This window comes from Aotus nancymaae, unplaced genomic scaffold (assembly GCF_030222135.1).
Source record: "Aotus nancymaae isolate 86718 unplaced genomic scaffold, 86718_ANA_hifiasm-v0.15.2.pri h1tg000049l, whole genome shotgun sequence".
Classification (NCBI taxonomy): domain Eukaryota; kingdom Metazoa; phylum Chordata; class Mammalia; order Primates; family Aotidae; genus Aotus; species Aotus nancymaae.
Window position 1 is genome coordinate 12,297,617 of NW_026988463.1, and position 14,883 is coordinate 12,312,499.

The following is a 14,883-nucleotide window of genomic DNA, read 5'->3' on the forward strand; positions in this document are numbered from 1 at the left end:
AAAATGCAAACTATAGAAAAGAAAAGAGATGGGAACAGTTTGTATGTATGTACATTTCCAAAAATAATTTGATATATTTCATTCCAGGACCTTTTCCTATGCATGGGGCAGGGGGCAGTGGCTGATGGGAGGAGCAGTTGATGGGAGGGTGTGAAAAGGATGGTTAGTTGCACCCATGATAGATCTATAATTTTATTCCTTGCTTTTTTTCTTACTATAACCAAGATTATCTTGACAAGAAAGTTCCCATTGAATATACATGTGAGAAGGAAAATATAGTCTTTAGTTATCTCTTTTAAAGGCTGAATCTTTTCCCAAGTTGAATCAGATTCAAACACTGAGGAAAAAAGACTATTTTAAAATTTCAGTATTTCTATAAGAGAAAATATGCAATCAATTATTTATTAATGAAGAATGGATTCTGCCAACCACTGAAACCTTTCCTCTTTGAGGCTTCAAATTAAAAAAAAAAAAAAACTTACTGAACCAATGGAACAACCAAGTCATTATCGCCAAGCAATCCCAGAGGCCCTAGCATGGTATCTTCTACGACAGTCTTGCTGACCATTGTGCACCAACAGTAAAAGTGAAAACCCACGAGAACCAACCATAACTATTAGGCTTAGTCTTTAAACAATTTGGTTTCATTCATCCACTGATCAAAAAGCAGAGCAACTCCTCCCAGTAAGGTCTGAGGGTTTGGGTGAGTCCAAAAATAAACTGATATTGCTACTGCAGTCCTAGTCAGAAAGTTCAGCTATTATGTACCAGAGGAAACATGTGTCATAGGAAAGGCACAGGTCTTATGTAAAAATCCCAATTCCAGACTCTCATTTTCCAGCCATGATGGATTAACAAACACTGGACTTAACTTCCTACCATAAGAAACTAGAAAACTGGGCAAAATACATGAAAGAATTGCTTTCATGCATCGTGAAACAGGTAATGTAGGATTGTGGCCCCTGAGAGAAGGGAAACAAATGAGATGAACCCCACAACTGCCCTAATTTTCTGCCTGGAGGCAATTTCTAGATTGTGGGTGAGAGGAGGGGGAAATCACGCAGGCCTGTTAGGCTTGCTGAACTTAGGAGACAGAGATGAAAGGAGAACTTGAGGAGGCTAAGGCAGCTGAAGTTTCAGGGAAGATTTGTGAAAACCAGGATCTATGCTGAAAAACAGTTCCAGAAACCAGCCTAATGGTGCCCTAGAGTCTTTGCTGAGTGCTAGGCTGTATGCACACAAAGTAAAATTTCACAAGGTTGGGCAAGAAATGACCAGGGACTATAAGTTAACTAATTCCCAGAGTGCACAGAGGTTGGGAAATGTCTGAGCTCCAACCAGCCTAAGTGAAAAGTCTTCCCTGGGGGGCACTTAGCAGGGCATGCAGCAGAGATACCTTTAAAAGAGGGTCTCCCTGGCATGAATGCTACCCTAGATCTTTTGTAACAAAAGTTAAGAAAGGCCTTGAAGGTGATCCAAAAGTAACTTAGCTGCCTACCAAACCAAAGCCCAACTCTCTTTGATTGAAGACAACAAAAACGAATTCCAGACACTCAGTAATGCAACATTCACAAAGTTATATCCAATGAAAAATTACTATTCTACTTACACCAGGAAGCAGGAAAATGCAACTCTTAAATAGGAGAAAAATTCATTAATAAAAAGACCCAGAATGATAAAATAAATGAAATGAAATTAATGAAAAAAAAGGTATTTCATGTAATTGTAAGCACATGATACTTAGAGGGCTATAATATCAAACAGAGTAGACTTTAGGAGAAGGATCATTACCAAGGATGGAAGGACATTTCGTAATATAAAAGGATCAGTTCATCAAGAACACATAACAGAGCCTCAAAATACATGAATGAAGCAAAACTAATACTGAAGGAGAAATTATACATGCAGTTGAAGATTTCAACATTCCTTTCCAATTGGTAGAACAACTAAAAAGAAAATCAACAAAAGTAAAAAAGACTTGAACAACTTTACTCATCAACTGAACCTAATTGACATTCACATAACCCTCAAAGGTACATGAAACATTTGTGGTCATTTAAGAAATTTATGTATTTTCACGACAGAATATATTTTAAATAGTTTCAGTGTAATAGTTAAAAACCAGTGGACCTTGACAGTTATAATCTAGAACTAAGTTCTTCAATTTCAAATAAAAAATTTTTTTAGTCCTAACTTGATATGATTGATGGGTGTTTAAGTTCCATAGTCTACAAAATCCTTCAAATTATAGTATTTGGGTATTCAAATAAAATCTTAAACTTTTTGAAGGTGTAAGCATTTTCCTTCTTTTGAAGGTTCAGAAAGCGCTGAGCAATCCATCAAGGAGATACACGATTTCTATGCACAAGCAAGCACAAAAGTATGCAACCAGAGGTTTCATTGGTTCATCAGCAAATTGTTATTTAACCAAATTCCATTTCTTTGAAAAAGATGAAGAGACTAACAAATATAGAGAGATTAAAAAAAAGTTGTTAGAAAACATATTAGAAAAGTAATACTTTTTCATAAGATCATGTCTAGTTAAATATCACTATTATTCTTGGCTTGAGAGAAACTAACACACACATTTATCTTTTCCAGCATATATAATTTATATTTTAAGCATCAATAAAGAGCCACCCAATTCTCTAGTACGATCAATAAATCAATAACTAATTTAGACCGATTAAGCAATTTATTATTTCACTTTCCTTTTTTTTTTCACTAAGAAGACCTAAAATATGCTAGGTAATGACAGGTTATTAGAACATGATAACATGAATTTTAATTTTAGTACTAATTTTATGAAGCTTGGTTGAGTGCAACATAATCAATTTACTTGTCTGTGTCCTATTTTTAAACTCATTCCCAAAATATATGACATTCCTACAACAGAATCAGATATCAAATCATACGAAATTTCTGATTGTATAGGACTTTTATTTAGCAATTAAAACTGTTAATTCAGTTAAAGAATTCATCTAAAGGATTAAAATGAAACACACAAAGCAAGAAACAAACCATACAAATTCCCCAACAAACCTAGTCCTTCCAACGTGGAATGCTGTTCAAGCTGGAATTTTATATATGCCACTCACAGACTTCAGATGAGACCACCATGAGGCTGTTAGCAGTTAAGGCCAACTACAAGCCAAACAAATCCTAATTACCCATTTCCTTAAATTCTCCAGGCTCCAAATCTCTTGGGTTATGCCCTTCTCATTTATTTTTAGCATTATATTCTTTTTTTAAAAAAGAAATGTATAAAAATACACAATAAAATATTTAAAAAGGATCCAGATTAATTGAAAAACAACTTATAGATCCACCCCTCTAGTGACCTTAAAGCATCATGTAAGCAGCTGCCATCACACCAATGGAAGAGTACTCTACAACACTGGAACTGTTTCTGTTTTGCATATTCCAAAGGTCACTGTAAAACATATGGTATGTATATATCATATGTATATATTATATATGCATAAATATATATATTTAACATATATTTCTTTATACCAAGGTAATTTCTGAATTTATTCAATTTTTTTGTTAAATGATTGGGTTTATAATGAAAGAAAACTTAATTTAGAAATGTGATTATGACACATATTTCCTGGAATTAAAAAGAAAAAGAATTTAGAAGACAACTCAGAACACAAAATCTCTTTAAACATTACAAATAACTGTTTTATTACTTCAAAATACCAAAAGTCTTCTGAGTAGTACTTATCATATATATCAAATGTCTTTTAAAAGAGTCTCAGCAACCATATCTACTATCTTAATCTCTTCAGAACAAGTACATAATAAGGAGAAAATTCTATAAATCAGTCCTCGATGACAGAGGGTTTGTTTAGGAGTTTACCAAATGGAACAACCCTGCTGGAATTCATTCAAGTAGCCTGTGAAAATGTCAGAATGGAGTCTGTTTTGGAGGTCATAGTCCCCAGAGAGTTCTGAGTTTTGGCCTGTTTGTCTTTTCACATGCTTTAATATTTGAAAATCCTTTTTTGTAGACACTGACTGATGCCCAGGGAATGCTAGGATTGTGGGAACTGGCAGTACCAATAAGAGACAAACTTCATGGGAAATCAGTGCCCACTGCCTTTGCCCTCTCAGCACTCATCAGATAAGCTGCTCTTCAAACGTTATGAAGGTACATGGTCAGACATTAAGAAACTGAATGTCATTTTGCCTTTTTGAAAAAGAACTGCTTGTAGAAAATGGGAACAAAAGTCACTGGGACAATTGAAAGAAATGCTAAGTTATAAAACATCATGGTGAAAATTCTGAAAAACTACATTCAGTTAATATGAATTAAAATACAGTTGACCCTTGAACAAAATGACTTTGAACTTCATAGGTCCATATATATTCTGATTTTTTTCAATAAATGTGTTGCACGAGGTCAGGAGACCAAGACCATCCTGGTCAACATGGTGAAATCCTCTCTCTACTAAGATACAAAAAATTAGCCGGGTGTGGTGGTGTGCACCTGTAGTCCCAGCTACTCGGCAGGCTGAGGCAGGGGAATCCCTTGAACCCGGGAGGTGGAGATTGCAGTGAGCCAAGACTGCACCACTGCATTCCAGCCTGGTGAAAGAGCAAGACTCCATGTCAAAAAAAAAGATAAAAATAAAAAATAATAATAAATGTGTTGCAAAATTTTTGACAGATGTGTGAAAATAAGCACAGATGAACCACGTAGCCTAGAAATACTGAAAGGATTAAGAAAAAGTTAGGCATGTGGTGAATATATAAAATATATGTGGATACTAGTCTATTTTATCACTTACTACCATAAAATATACACAAACCTATTATAAAAAGTTAAAATTTACCAAAACTTACATACACAGACAGACCGTATGTGGCGCCATTTACAGTTGAGCAATGTAAATGAACACAAAAATTAACGGTAGTAGATACTGTACTACTGTGACAATTTGGCAGTCACCTCCTGTAGCTATCGTGGTAAAGCTCAGGTGCTGTGAGTACCGCTTAAAACACCAAATGATGCTCATCATATCTGTGTGAGCGGTTGTCTCTCCAGGAAATTGCACATTGAAGTAAAAAGTAATCTCTTGAAGCTCTCACATATTTTTCATCATGTTTAGTGCAGTACCTTAAACTTTGCATAATGAGACTCCTACGAAGTGCCACTAGTGATTCTGGAAGTGTTCCCAAGAAGGAGAAAAAAGTCATGACTTTAGAAGAAAAAGGTGAACTGCTTGATATATATATATATACCATAGACTGCGGTCTGCAGTTGCGGCTGCCTAGCATTTCAGACAGATGATTCATTTTATAAACAGACTATGTAAACTTCCAGTATTGATAAATACAGTAAAATACTGTAGATGTATCTTCCTCATAATTTCCATTATTTTATTTTTTACAATGAGGTCTTGCTATATATTGTCCACACTGGTCTTGAACTCCAGGCTTAAGAGATCTTCCTGAGTACATGGCACTATGGTGTGAGGCACTGAACCCAGCTTCTTATGTTTTTTCTTAATAACATGTTCTTGTTTCCAGCTTACTTTATTGTTAAGAATACAGTTCATGACGCAAATAACGTATATGGTATGTGTTAATCAACTGTTTATGTTATAAGGAAGGCTGCTAGTCAACAGCAGGCTATGAATAGATAGGTTTTGAGGGAGCCAAAAGTTATGTGGATTTTTTACTGCACGGGTTCGGGGCCCCAACCCCTACACTGTCCCAGGGTTAACAATACTGCATTCTCAAAATATACATACTAATAAATAAAGTGCTAATTATGTGCCTGCACTATTCTCAATACTTAAATTAGATTACTTGATCTAACCCTCATAGCAATCTTATGAAGCAAACACTAGTGTGATCTCCACTTTGCAGATAAGGACACTGAGGCAAAGGGAAGGTAACTAATTGGTCCAAATTCACATAACAAGTAATGGTGTGGCTAAGATCTAGACTTAAGGTGGCTCCAAAGTTGATGCCTCCATTATGGTATTTTCATGTCAGGCATGCAAGGCTGGGTTAATTATAACATGTACTGAGAGCCTAAGATGTGCTGTATATATGCTAGTCACTTTAAATGCTTTATTTCATTCAATCTTCCCAACAATCCAGGAGGCATATGTAAGATTATTCCTAACTATAGCTTTGAGGGACCTGCCACCACACATTTAGTACAGCACAGCAGGCTCTTAGTAGGCTTAACTTTACAGCCCATCATCTTTAAAACTAGGTTCTTCTTTTCAGTTATCCACAAGAATCATCCCCAATTATTTTTCTGTATATAGTCAGGGAAATGACTTTTAAAGATCTATGTGTAACAATTTCATGAAAATATACTACATCATGAACTTTCAACCTTGCATAAGAGCCTTAAAAATCTAGGAATTATTTTAGGGTAAGAGGCACAATGATCATTTAATAAATGTCTGCTAACAATAATTTTAAAAAGTATCATTTCCATTCCTGAAATATCAAATTTTTAATAACCTGGGAGAGCTGAGTATTCGGAAACAGCAAACTTTTCCTTTCTATAATACATGATAGTGGTTTGATCAAGTGGTCCAATCAACATTCTTCTTAACTGCTATGTCAGGATAAAGGCTTCTGTCAAAGAGGGTCTTCTATTTTGTAGTTATGAATTGTAAATCTGCAGAGTGTTGACCAACTCTAACACTTGTCAGTTTTTAAACTTAGCCTACGAGAACCAAAGGCAAGTTGTGAATCAGACTTTTTTTGCTTTTCTTATTATGCAGAGGCCATATATCAAAAATTTAACTGGTGAAACAGACACCCAATGATTAGCATTTTCTTAATGAAAACAACAACATAAATGACCATAAAAATATGAATTTGGGCTTTAAATAGAGCTGAAAACAATTGTCTTTTAAGTGATAGTTTGATGCTATTATAAAAATGTTAACACATACCTGCCAACCCTTAAAAATCATCAATAGAAAGATACTACATATTCTAAATTAGATACATTATTTTTGAGAATAACAAATAAGTTGATTACTCTCTTCTTTAAATATGGCAGGAAAGTCTGACTAATTGAGTGAGCTGGCATGTATGTTTACTAATACAGCTGTGAGGTCTGTATTAAACAGCAACACAGCTAATTTGTATCTAAGAAAAATTCCATTGGTTAGCTGAGATAGACGTTATCTTCCATTCTTTGTTTCCCCTGCCCAATGAATAGCACATGGCAAACGTGATAATGAGATATAAGAACACATGATGTAATGAGGAAGGACTGCCAGAGAGACACATGGGCTGGAAGCTGCCATACAGATGTCATAATGGGCAAGCTGTGACACAGAGAATGTCTTAGACTTACCCATGCTCACAAACTGAGTCAGCAGAGGAGATTGGAGTCCTGACTCCCAAAAAACTACACTTCCTGTCAATAACAGTGAGGGCAGTCGGTGAGGGCAGGAGAGCCAACATATGGATTAATGTCAAGGAGTCAGAAAAACATGATATTTGCTAATTAGTCTAGACGATTATTAATTACAAGCCAAAGAGAAAATTCCAACACACTGGTTACTTTAACATATCAGTCTTCCTGTTTTCTTCACAAGAGTACTTTATTATTGATGTCTTAAAATGTAAGCTAAATAATGAAGGAAAATTGTCATGGACTACTTTTTTCCCGTACACTCCCTGTGTTTACTAGGCTCTTTCATAGGTATGGTAGAGAATAGATGTCCAAAACTATCTTTTCTCTCTTTCCTTTTTTTTTGAAATGGAGTCTCGCTCTATCGTCCACGTTGGAGTGCCGTGGTACGATCTCAGCTCACTGCAACCTCCGCCTCCCGGTTCAAGCGACTCTCCTGCCTCAACTTCCCAAGTAGCTGGGACTACAGGCACGTGCCACCATGCCTGGCTAATTTTTTTTTAATTTTTTAGTAGAGATGGGGTTTCACTGTGTTAGCCAGGATGGTCTGGATCTCCTGACCTTGTGATCCACCCGCCTCAGCCTCCCAAAGTGCTGGGATTATAGGCGTGAACCACCACCCGGCCTTCTTTTTGTTTTTTAGCTACAAGAGGTCCTTATGATTAAGTTATGTGGCAGACATAAGTAAAAGGAGCCCCACTTTAATTTTCCTAAGTCTCTCAGCCCAACAGAGGAACTAATTATAAACTATTTAATTCCACAAAGTCTTTTGAGGTCTAACTAGCTAGGAGGTTATAGTTGAGTTGTACTTATTAAACTTATCATTTATATTATGCATATTATCTTTTATAATTGCTTTCTGAGGAACAGCAAAGACTATTTCTAAATAAATTTGTTTTAGTTTGTTCACTAGTCCAATATATAATATAAATCATATGGTGGGCTCTTGTTTTATGAAAATTATCTCAATCTATATAGAAAATAATGTACTTCTATGACTTCAGTAACCACAGAAAAAATCTTCTAAAATGTCAAGTAAACATAAAACAAGTAAACAAATTTAAGATGATGTGGTCCCATCATCAGTTTAAACTGCTAATTACTATTATGTTTTAAATCTTACTGTTAATAAATGTGTTAACTGTGATGGCCCAAGGGTATTTCAACAAGTGGACATGATTTAAAGACTAAATAAATTATTCAAAATGAGCTTCAGGGGTGCTATAATGGGTTCATGGTCTTGCTGATGCACAAGGCTTCATCCACCCCATTGTGGATAACTAAAGCAAGCCTATGTTAGCATTCTGAGGCTGCCACTCCAGCAGGAGATCAAATTCATTGCCAGCTACAAATGGGAGAAGGTAAAGTCACACACAGGCCCCTGACTCCCTCCAAACACACTACATGGGTGTGTTCTGCAATGCACTGAAGGAAATGAAATCCTTAGTAACAACAAAACAGTCTAAATAAGACACTCAGAGTAGAAAAACAGAAGGCAGACAGGGTTACAGGTGCTTATTTACATTGTGAACAAAACCTACTAATAGGAGACATTATAAAGGCAATTATGACAAAGAATACCTCACCCTTAAGGTACTTACAAGGCTTCTTTTTCATTTTGAAGGGTTCAAGAGATTTTCATAAACAAAAAGAGTAGGAGAGCTGCCACAATTAATTAAGAATTTCATTTGCAGTTGCTGGGAACCTTATAGCTTGCTTTTAAAGCTATAGTTTTATTCGCTATAAATCCTAAAGCCCAATTTTTAAAAATACTAATTTAAAACAACTAAGGAAAATTATATTCATGAAGTATACATTTCTTTTCTCAGTCTAAGTACTCTAACTCCTGAAAGCAGGAAAATAAGTTACTTAAATTTATCAGAGTGTTTATTGATGTCCTCGAGAATTATATGAAACACTCCAGATCCTAAATATGTTAAAGGCAAAGCCAATGACAAGATTTTAGAGAAAATTACTCTTTTCTTTACTTCCAGTTATAGAAAGGGAAAGCAAGAACTCCCAGCTCTGTCTTGGCTATTTAGCATCTATTTGTTTCTTGCCTGTTTATGACACTAGGACAATTTTCTGTCTGGCTATCTGCTCCAGAGAAAAATGGAAATTTCCTCTCTCTCCCTCACCAATCTCCATTCATTCATTCTGTCACCTCACCCACAGCCTCAAGAACCCAGTTTTAACCAAGACAAATGCTCAATGCCCTTGTGTGTGTCCAGATACTTGGACTGACAGTAAGCTTAGCAGGTTAATAAGGAGTAAGGAAATGCTTTCCAAGTAAAACCCTCAAAAAAGGCCAGCTGTGAACATATGCCATTCATTTTCTATGGTGCAAGGCAAGCAGGTTTCTTTAGCTGGGTTCCATGGCTAGGCAAAGTTCACCTGACTGTTTGCAAATATGTTAATACATGTATTGAATTCAAAGCAAAGAGTCATGTTGGGTTCCCTTGTGTGCAACAAACTTCTAAATAAATTGTTTTCTCTCTAGTAAACGATCATTCAAGAACTGAAAAAGAGCTTACCTAAATTTACTCAGTATGATAAATTTAATGAATGGAAAATCTTAGAAGAAAAGTTCAAGATGGGACTATGAGCTCAAAACCCTAACAACTGCAGTAACTAGTAATACCAAAGTTTAAAATAAGAACAGCAAATATCATTCTTACTTATTGAGGCCTAAAACACACTGACTACTTCACAGTAAGGAGAGTTTTAAAAAGCCTTTTAATTCAGGAAAACGGAGGTAGACAATACTGATTTTACAAAAGTCTAAATCAGCTGGCCTGTGCTGTATTTGTGACTGTGTCAACATGACTGCTCCGCACCTTCAAAGTACCTGGACTCAAGACATATCAAAAAGTATTAAAATATCAAACAGTTTTTAAAAATGGAAATCTATATTAACTTCTCTACTCAGTTCTATAATAATACTGGCAATGACTTAAAGCTTAAATTCATCAGCCAGTATCCCTGAGAGTTGCTCTGCCTGACAGCTTACCAGTCTTGCATATGACCTAAGAAGGAATAGCATCTCATGCAGAGTCCCCTCAAAGTGTGGGCACAGGCAAAGGGCTGCAGCATCTTCAGTGATGTTGTTTCTACTCTGTCTTTCCTTGGTGAGCTTTTCCAATTTAAACACTGAAGTCCTATTCCTTTGACTGGTTTCCTTTTTATTCCCAGTCTGCTCAGGTGAAGGAATGTAAATCGTGAAAAAGATGGATCTAATGTGTATTCCAAATGTCAAAATGAAGCTCAATGCCCTGTATATGCATTATTTTAGGAAACGTAGATTCTGCATATGTTTCTGTATATCCACTTTCCTTCATTAAGGCCTCACTTGTGAGGAAAAGTTAATTGCCTAAATGGCTGCCCTACTTTTGAGGTACTATTTTGGTCACATTCAAGGGTAAAGGAAAATCCCAGCTTCTCTTTACTAAATATCTCCCCTACATGCTCCAGTAGTGGGAATATCCTGTCGCTCCACTATCATCAGCACATAAATATGAATGTAAAACAAGGGAAGATCCAGGAATCATTACTTAAACATCAACTTCATCTTCCTTGTAAAAGTTTATTTATAAACTATTATATATTACTCTTTTAGACACTAACCCCAAACTGAAATAGCTCCATTTTGCCCCACAACAGAAAATAATTCTAATAAGTGAAACTCAAATGTTTAGGATTAACAATAAAACACAATCACCAAAAAAATCTGAATTCAATTATTTCATAATATCTAAACAGTACTTTGTATTGATTAATTTTGAGGCCAATACCTGCATTTTGTATATAATATGACTTAAATATTGCATCAAGAAGACCTCAAAAATGAGTAACGTACCTGAAAAAAAATCATTAAAGTAAGAATGTTATGGTCCTTTCATCTATATATTACTTGATGTGAATATACTCTGCTCACATAACTGTAAAAAATCTAGATGTTAAAAAATTTAATATTTTTACTTTTATTTTGACACTGACAAAAATTGTATGTATTTATCATGTACTTTTGAAATATGTGTACACTGTGGAATGGCTAAACTGAATTAACATATCATTACTTCAAATATTTCCTTTTTTTTGTGGTGACAACATTTAAAATCTACTCTCAGCAATTTTCAATACAATACATTGTTATTAACCTTGGTTACTATGTTGTACAATAGATCTCTTGAACTTATTCCTCCTACCTAACCGAAATTTTTTATCATTTGACCAGCATTTCCCCAAAAACGTAGATTTCTGATAGCCAAATAAGAATGCCTTTTATGCCTTGGAATGTACATGCAAATTAGGTTAATACATCATAAGCCTGAAATTGTATGTCTGAATATAAAATAAGGCTTCTATAATAATTTCCTGAAGTCATTTATCAGAAAAGAGGAAACTGTCTCATAGTGGAGTCCCTGCATGGTATCTCAAAATATGAGATGTTCTTTCATTTACTCCATATTGAACAAAAAAGTACTCTTGGAGAAAACACACTGGTTTAAAAACCAACTTCATTTGAGACAGTGCGGTGATTTCTCAAGGACCTAAAAACAGAAATTCCATTTGACCCAGCAATCCCATTACTGGGTATATACCCAAAGGACTATAAATCATTCTACTATAAAGACACAAGCACATGTATGTTCATTGCAGCCCTGTGTACAATAGCAAAAACCTGGAACCAACCCAAATGCCCATCAATGATAGACCGGACAAAGAAAATGTGGTACATATACCCCATGGAATACTACGCAGCCATAAAAAACTATGAGTTCGTGTCCTTTGTAGGGACTTGGATGAATCTGGAAACCATCATTCTTAGCAAAACTGATACAAGAACAGAAAGTGAAACCCCGCATTGTTCTCACTCATAGGTGTGTGTTGAACAATGAGAACACGTGGACTTAGGGAGAGGAGCATCACACACTGGAAACAGCTGGGGTGGTTAGGGGAGAGACAGCAGAGGGTGGGGAAGGTAACATGGGGGGAAATGCCAGATATAGTATGCACCTAAAGTGAAAAAAAAAAAAAATTTTTTTTTAAAGTCAAAATTTAGTGATATGTAATAAAATAACCAAAAGCAAAATAATATGATATTTACAAAATAAATGAATGGGCTTAAATACACATGAATGGGTAAATGTAGCTGGGGCATAAATAAAACAAGATTGACCAAGAATCAATATTTGATGAACATGGGTGATGGGTACATGGGCTTTCATTGTTCCATACTCTATACTTTTCTATACATTTGAGAAATTTTCCTTAATAAAATTAAAAATAGAAAAAAAAAACCCCAACTTCATTTGAAGCTGTTTTCAGGTTTACAGAAATATTTTCATCAGAATTAGAAAAACAAAAAGGAAGAGAGAAAAAAAATCAAGACGTTATTCCCAGTTAGAACCTTAAAATTCAAAGTGTCGGATGTTACAAAGCAGCCTTTTAAAACTGTTTTTAAAAAAGTAGTCAAATATTATTCTCTTAGAAACAACACTAGTAACAGTTAATTCTGGGAAAGTAACTGTGCAGGTAAGGGACAAGATTGGGAGGAAAACCTACTTTTCACTAGGTAATCATAACATTTTAAATCATATGAATATATTATCTGCTTAAAAAAAGGCAAAATTCTGAAACAAAAATTAGAGCCCCATAAAATGTAACAACCAATGACAAATCAAACAAGTCATCATGTTACAGAGATTATGAGCATATAAGATAATTTTAAAAAACCGTTTTGTGAATGGTAATTGTGATTTAGACATGAAATTTTTCAGTGTCAAATCATGCACATGTTAAAAAACTGCTGTAGCTCAAACAAAAGAGACAGAAATGAAGATGTATCCTGGAAATTAGTGCTAGATGGATGATGCACAGGGGTTCTACTGCTGATAAAAACACTGACCACAGAGTCATGTATAGACTTTGAGTAGGATGGTTTTATGAACAATGAGAGTGGTTAAAACAATCCCACATTATTGCAATGCTTCATAAAATGTAACTACATACAAATTAAAATTTTTACCATTTCATCTACTTCCCTAAAAGTTTATAAGGGGAGATTACTCTGTATTTGGGCTTACCATCTAAAATTCTGGCATACATATTAACTTTTGCTGTAAATGACCATAAAGGAGGAAGTCTCCTCACACTTTCTTCCCCATTACAGAAGACCATTATTGTGTACAACTATATATTCTGATTTTATAACAGTTCAACTCCTATTTTCTTTTACAGTAATAATTTGGACATTATACTGCTCCAAGGGTACTGTGTAAATCTGATCACACTTAGTCATGTTTTAGTAAACGGGGCTATATTCTCTCAGCCACTGTCTAAGGTAAATATGGGCTCCTAAAAGACAGAAGGTTTAGAAGTTATCACCAACAAGTTAACCACAGCATTCTGAAGGTTTGACGGCACTTAAGCTAAGATGCTGCTTTAAACCTATCAAAATGGTCAAGGGTTGTGCTTAACGACAAGATTCAGATACAAAGCAAAACACATTTTATTTGAAGGAGAACAAGTACATACTAAAGACATGTACCAAAGGCCTAAGAAGAGTGGTGTATGTATGTTTTTTATCCATTTTCCTAAATAAGGTAAGTCCAATAATTAGGAGGACTGGAAAACACCCAGGACCCAGGAAAGTAAGTGACAAGGTACCTAAGGAGGCATTCTTTAGAGAAAGCAGTTTTATTTCTTCTTTTTTTCAAAAAAACTGAAATTTACTAATATACTTGTGAGTGTAAGACTCATCAGAACTGTGGAAGGTATAGTAATTCCAGATAAAATCCTTAATTGTTTTTTAATGTGTATGCTTGGAGTGTTTGTAAATTTTAACATTACTTTGTATTTGTTAGATTTTCTATCTTAAGTATTAAAGGTATATGACATCTATCTCTATTCATTTATGTTAAAAATTGACAGTATTGTGTTTTCTGGAGACTCTGAAATATTTCTGTGAGCAATGAAAATTTCCTGAACAGATAATGAATAAATAGAAAATATTCATTTTGTAGACAATGATGAGGCAGCCAAAGACCGAGAATATGGCTATATCCAATATCCATTAATATAATACTCAAAGAAGAAGTTCCTGACTTCTTAATCATCACTGAGACAGCTTTCCCATTTCTGAAATTAAGGTGGAACACACCGGAGATGGAGAAAGTGGGAGGAGAATGTAGTCATATCCACAATCGATTTCCCTGGCACAGCACAAGAACCTACTTTCCAATGCCATTCCAGCATGAAATCATCTGCTTGTGCTAAAATGGCTGAATCTAAAGTTTATTTTCAAAGGTAACATCACTACCAAAGATATTTACTGGGAAAATAATGAAAGAACTGGATGGAAAGTGAAAATTTACCTGTTATTAAAAACCATCCAATACCTCTGTGGGGTTCTCCTCCATGACAGACTGCCAAACTGACCAAAACACTACTGCCCAAGAGGAATAAACTGGCCTCGCAAA

At 35.1% G+C, this 14,883-nt stretch overlaps 1 protein-coding gene across 3 annotated transcripts in view; it reads right to left on the minus strand.

Annotated features, from left to right (window-relative positions):
- The window catches only part of MRTFB (myocardin related transcription factor B), a 203,132-nt gene that overhangs the window by 108,693 nt on the left and 79,556 nt on the right, over positions 1 to 14,883 (minus strand). The gene's annotated exons all lie outside the window — the stretch shown is intronic.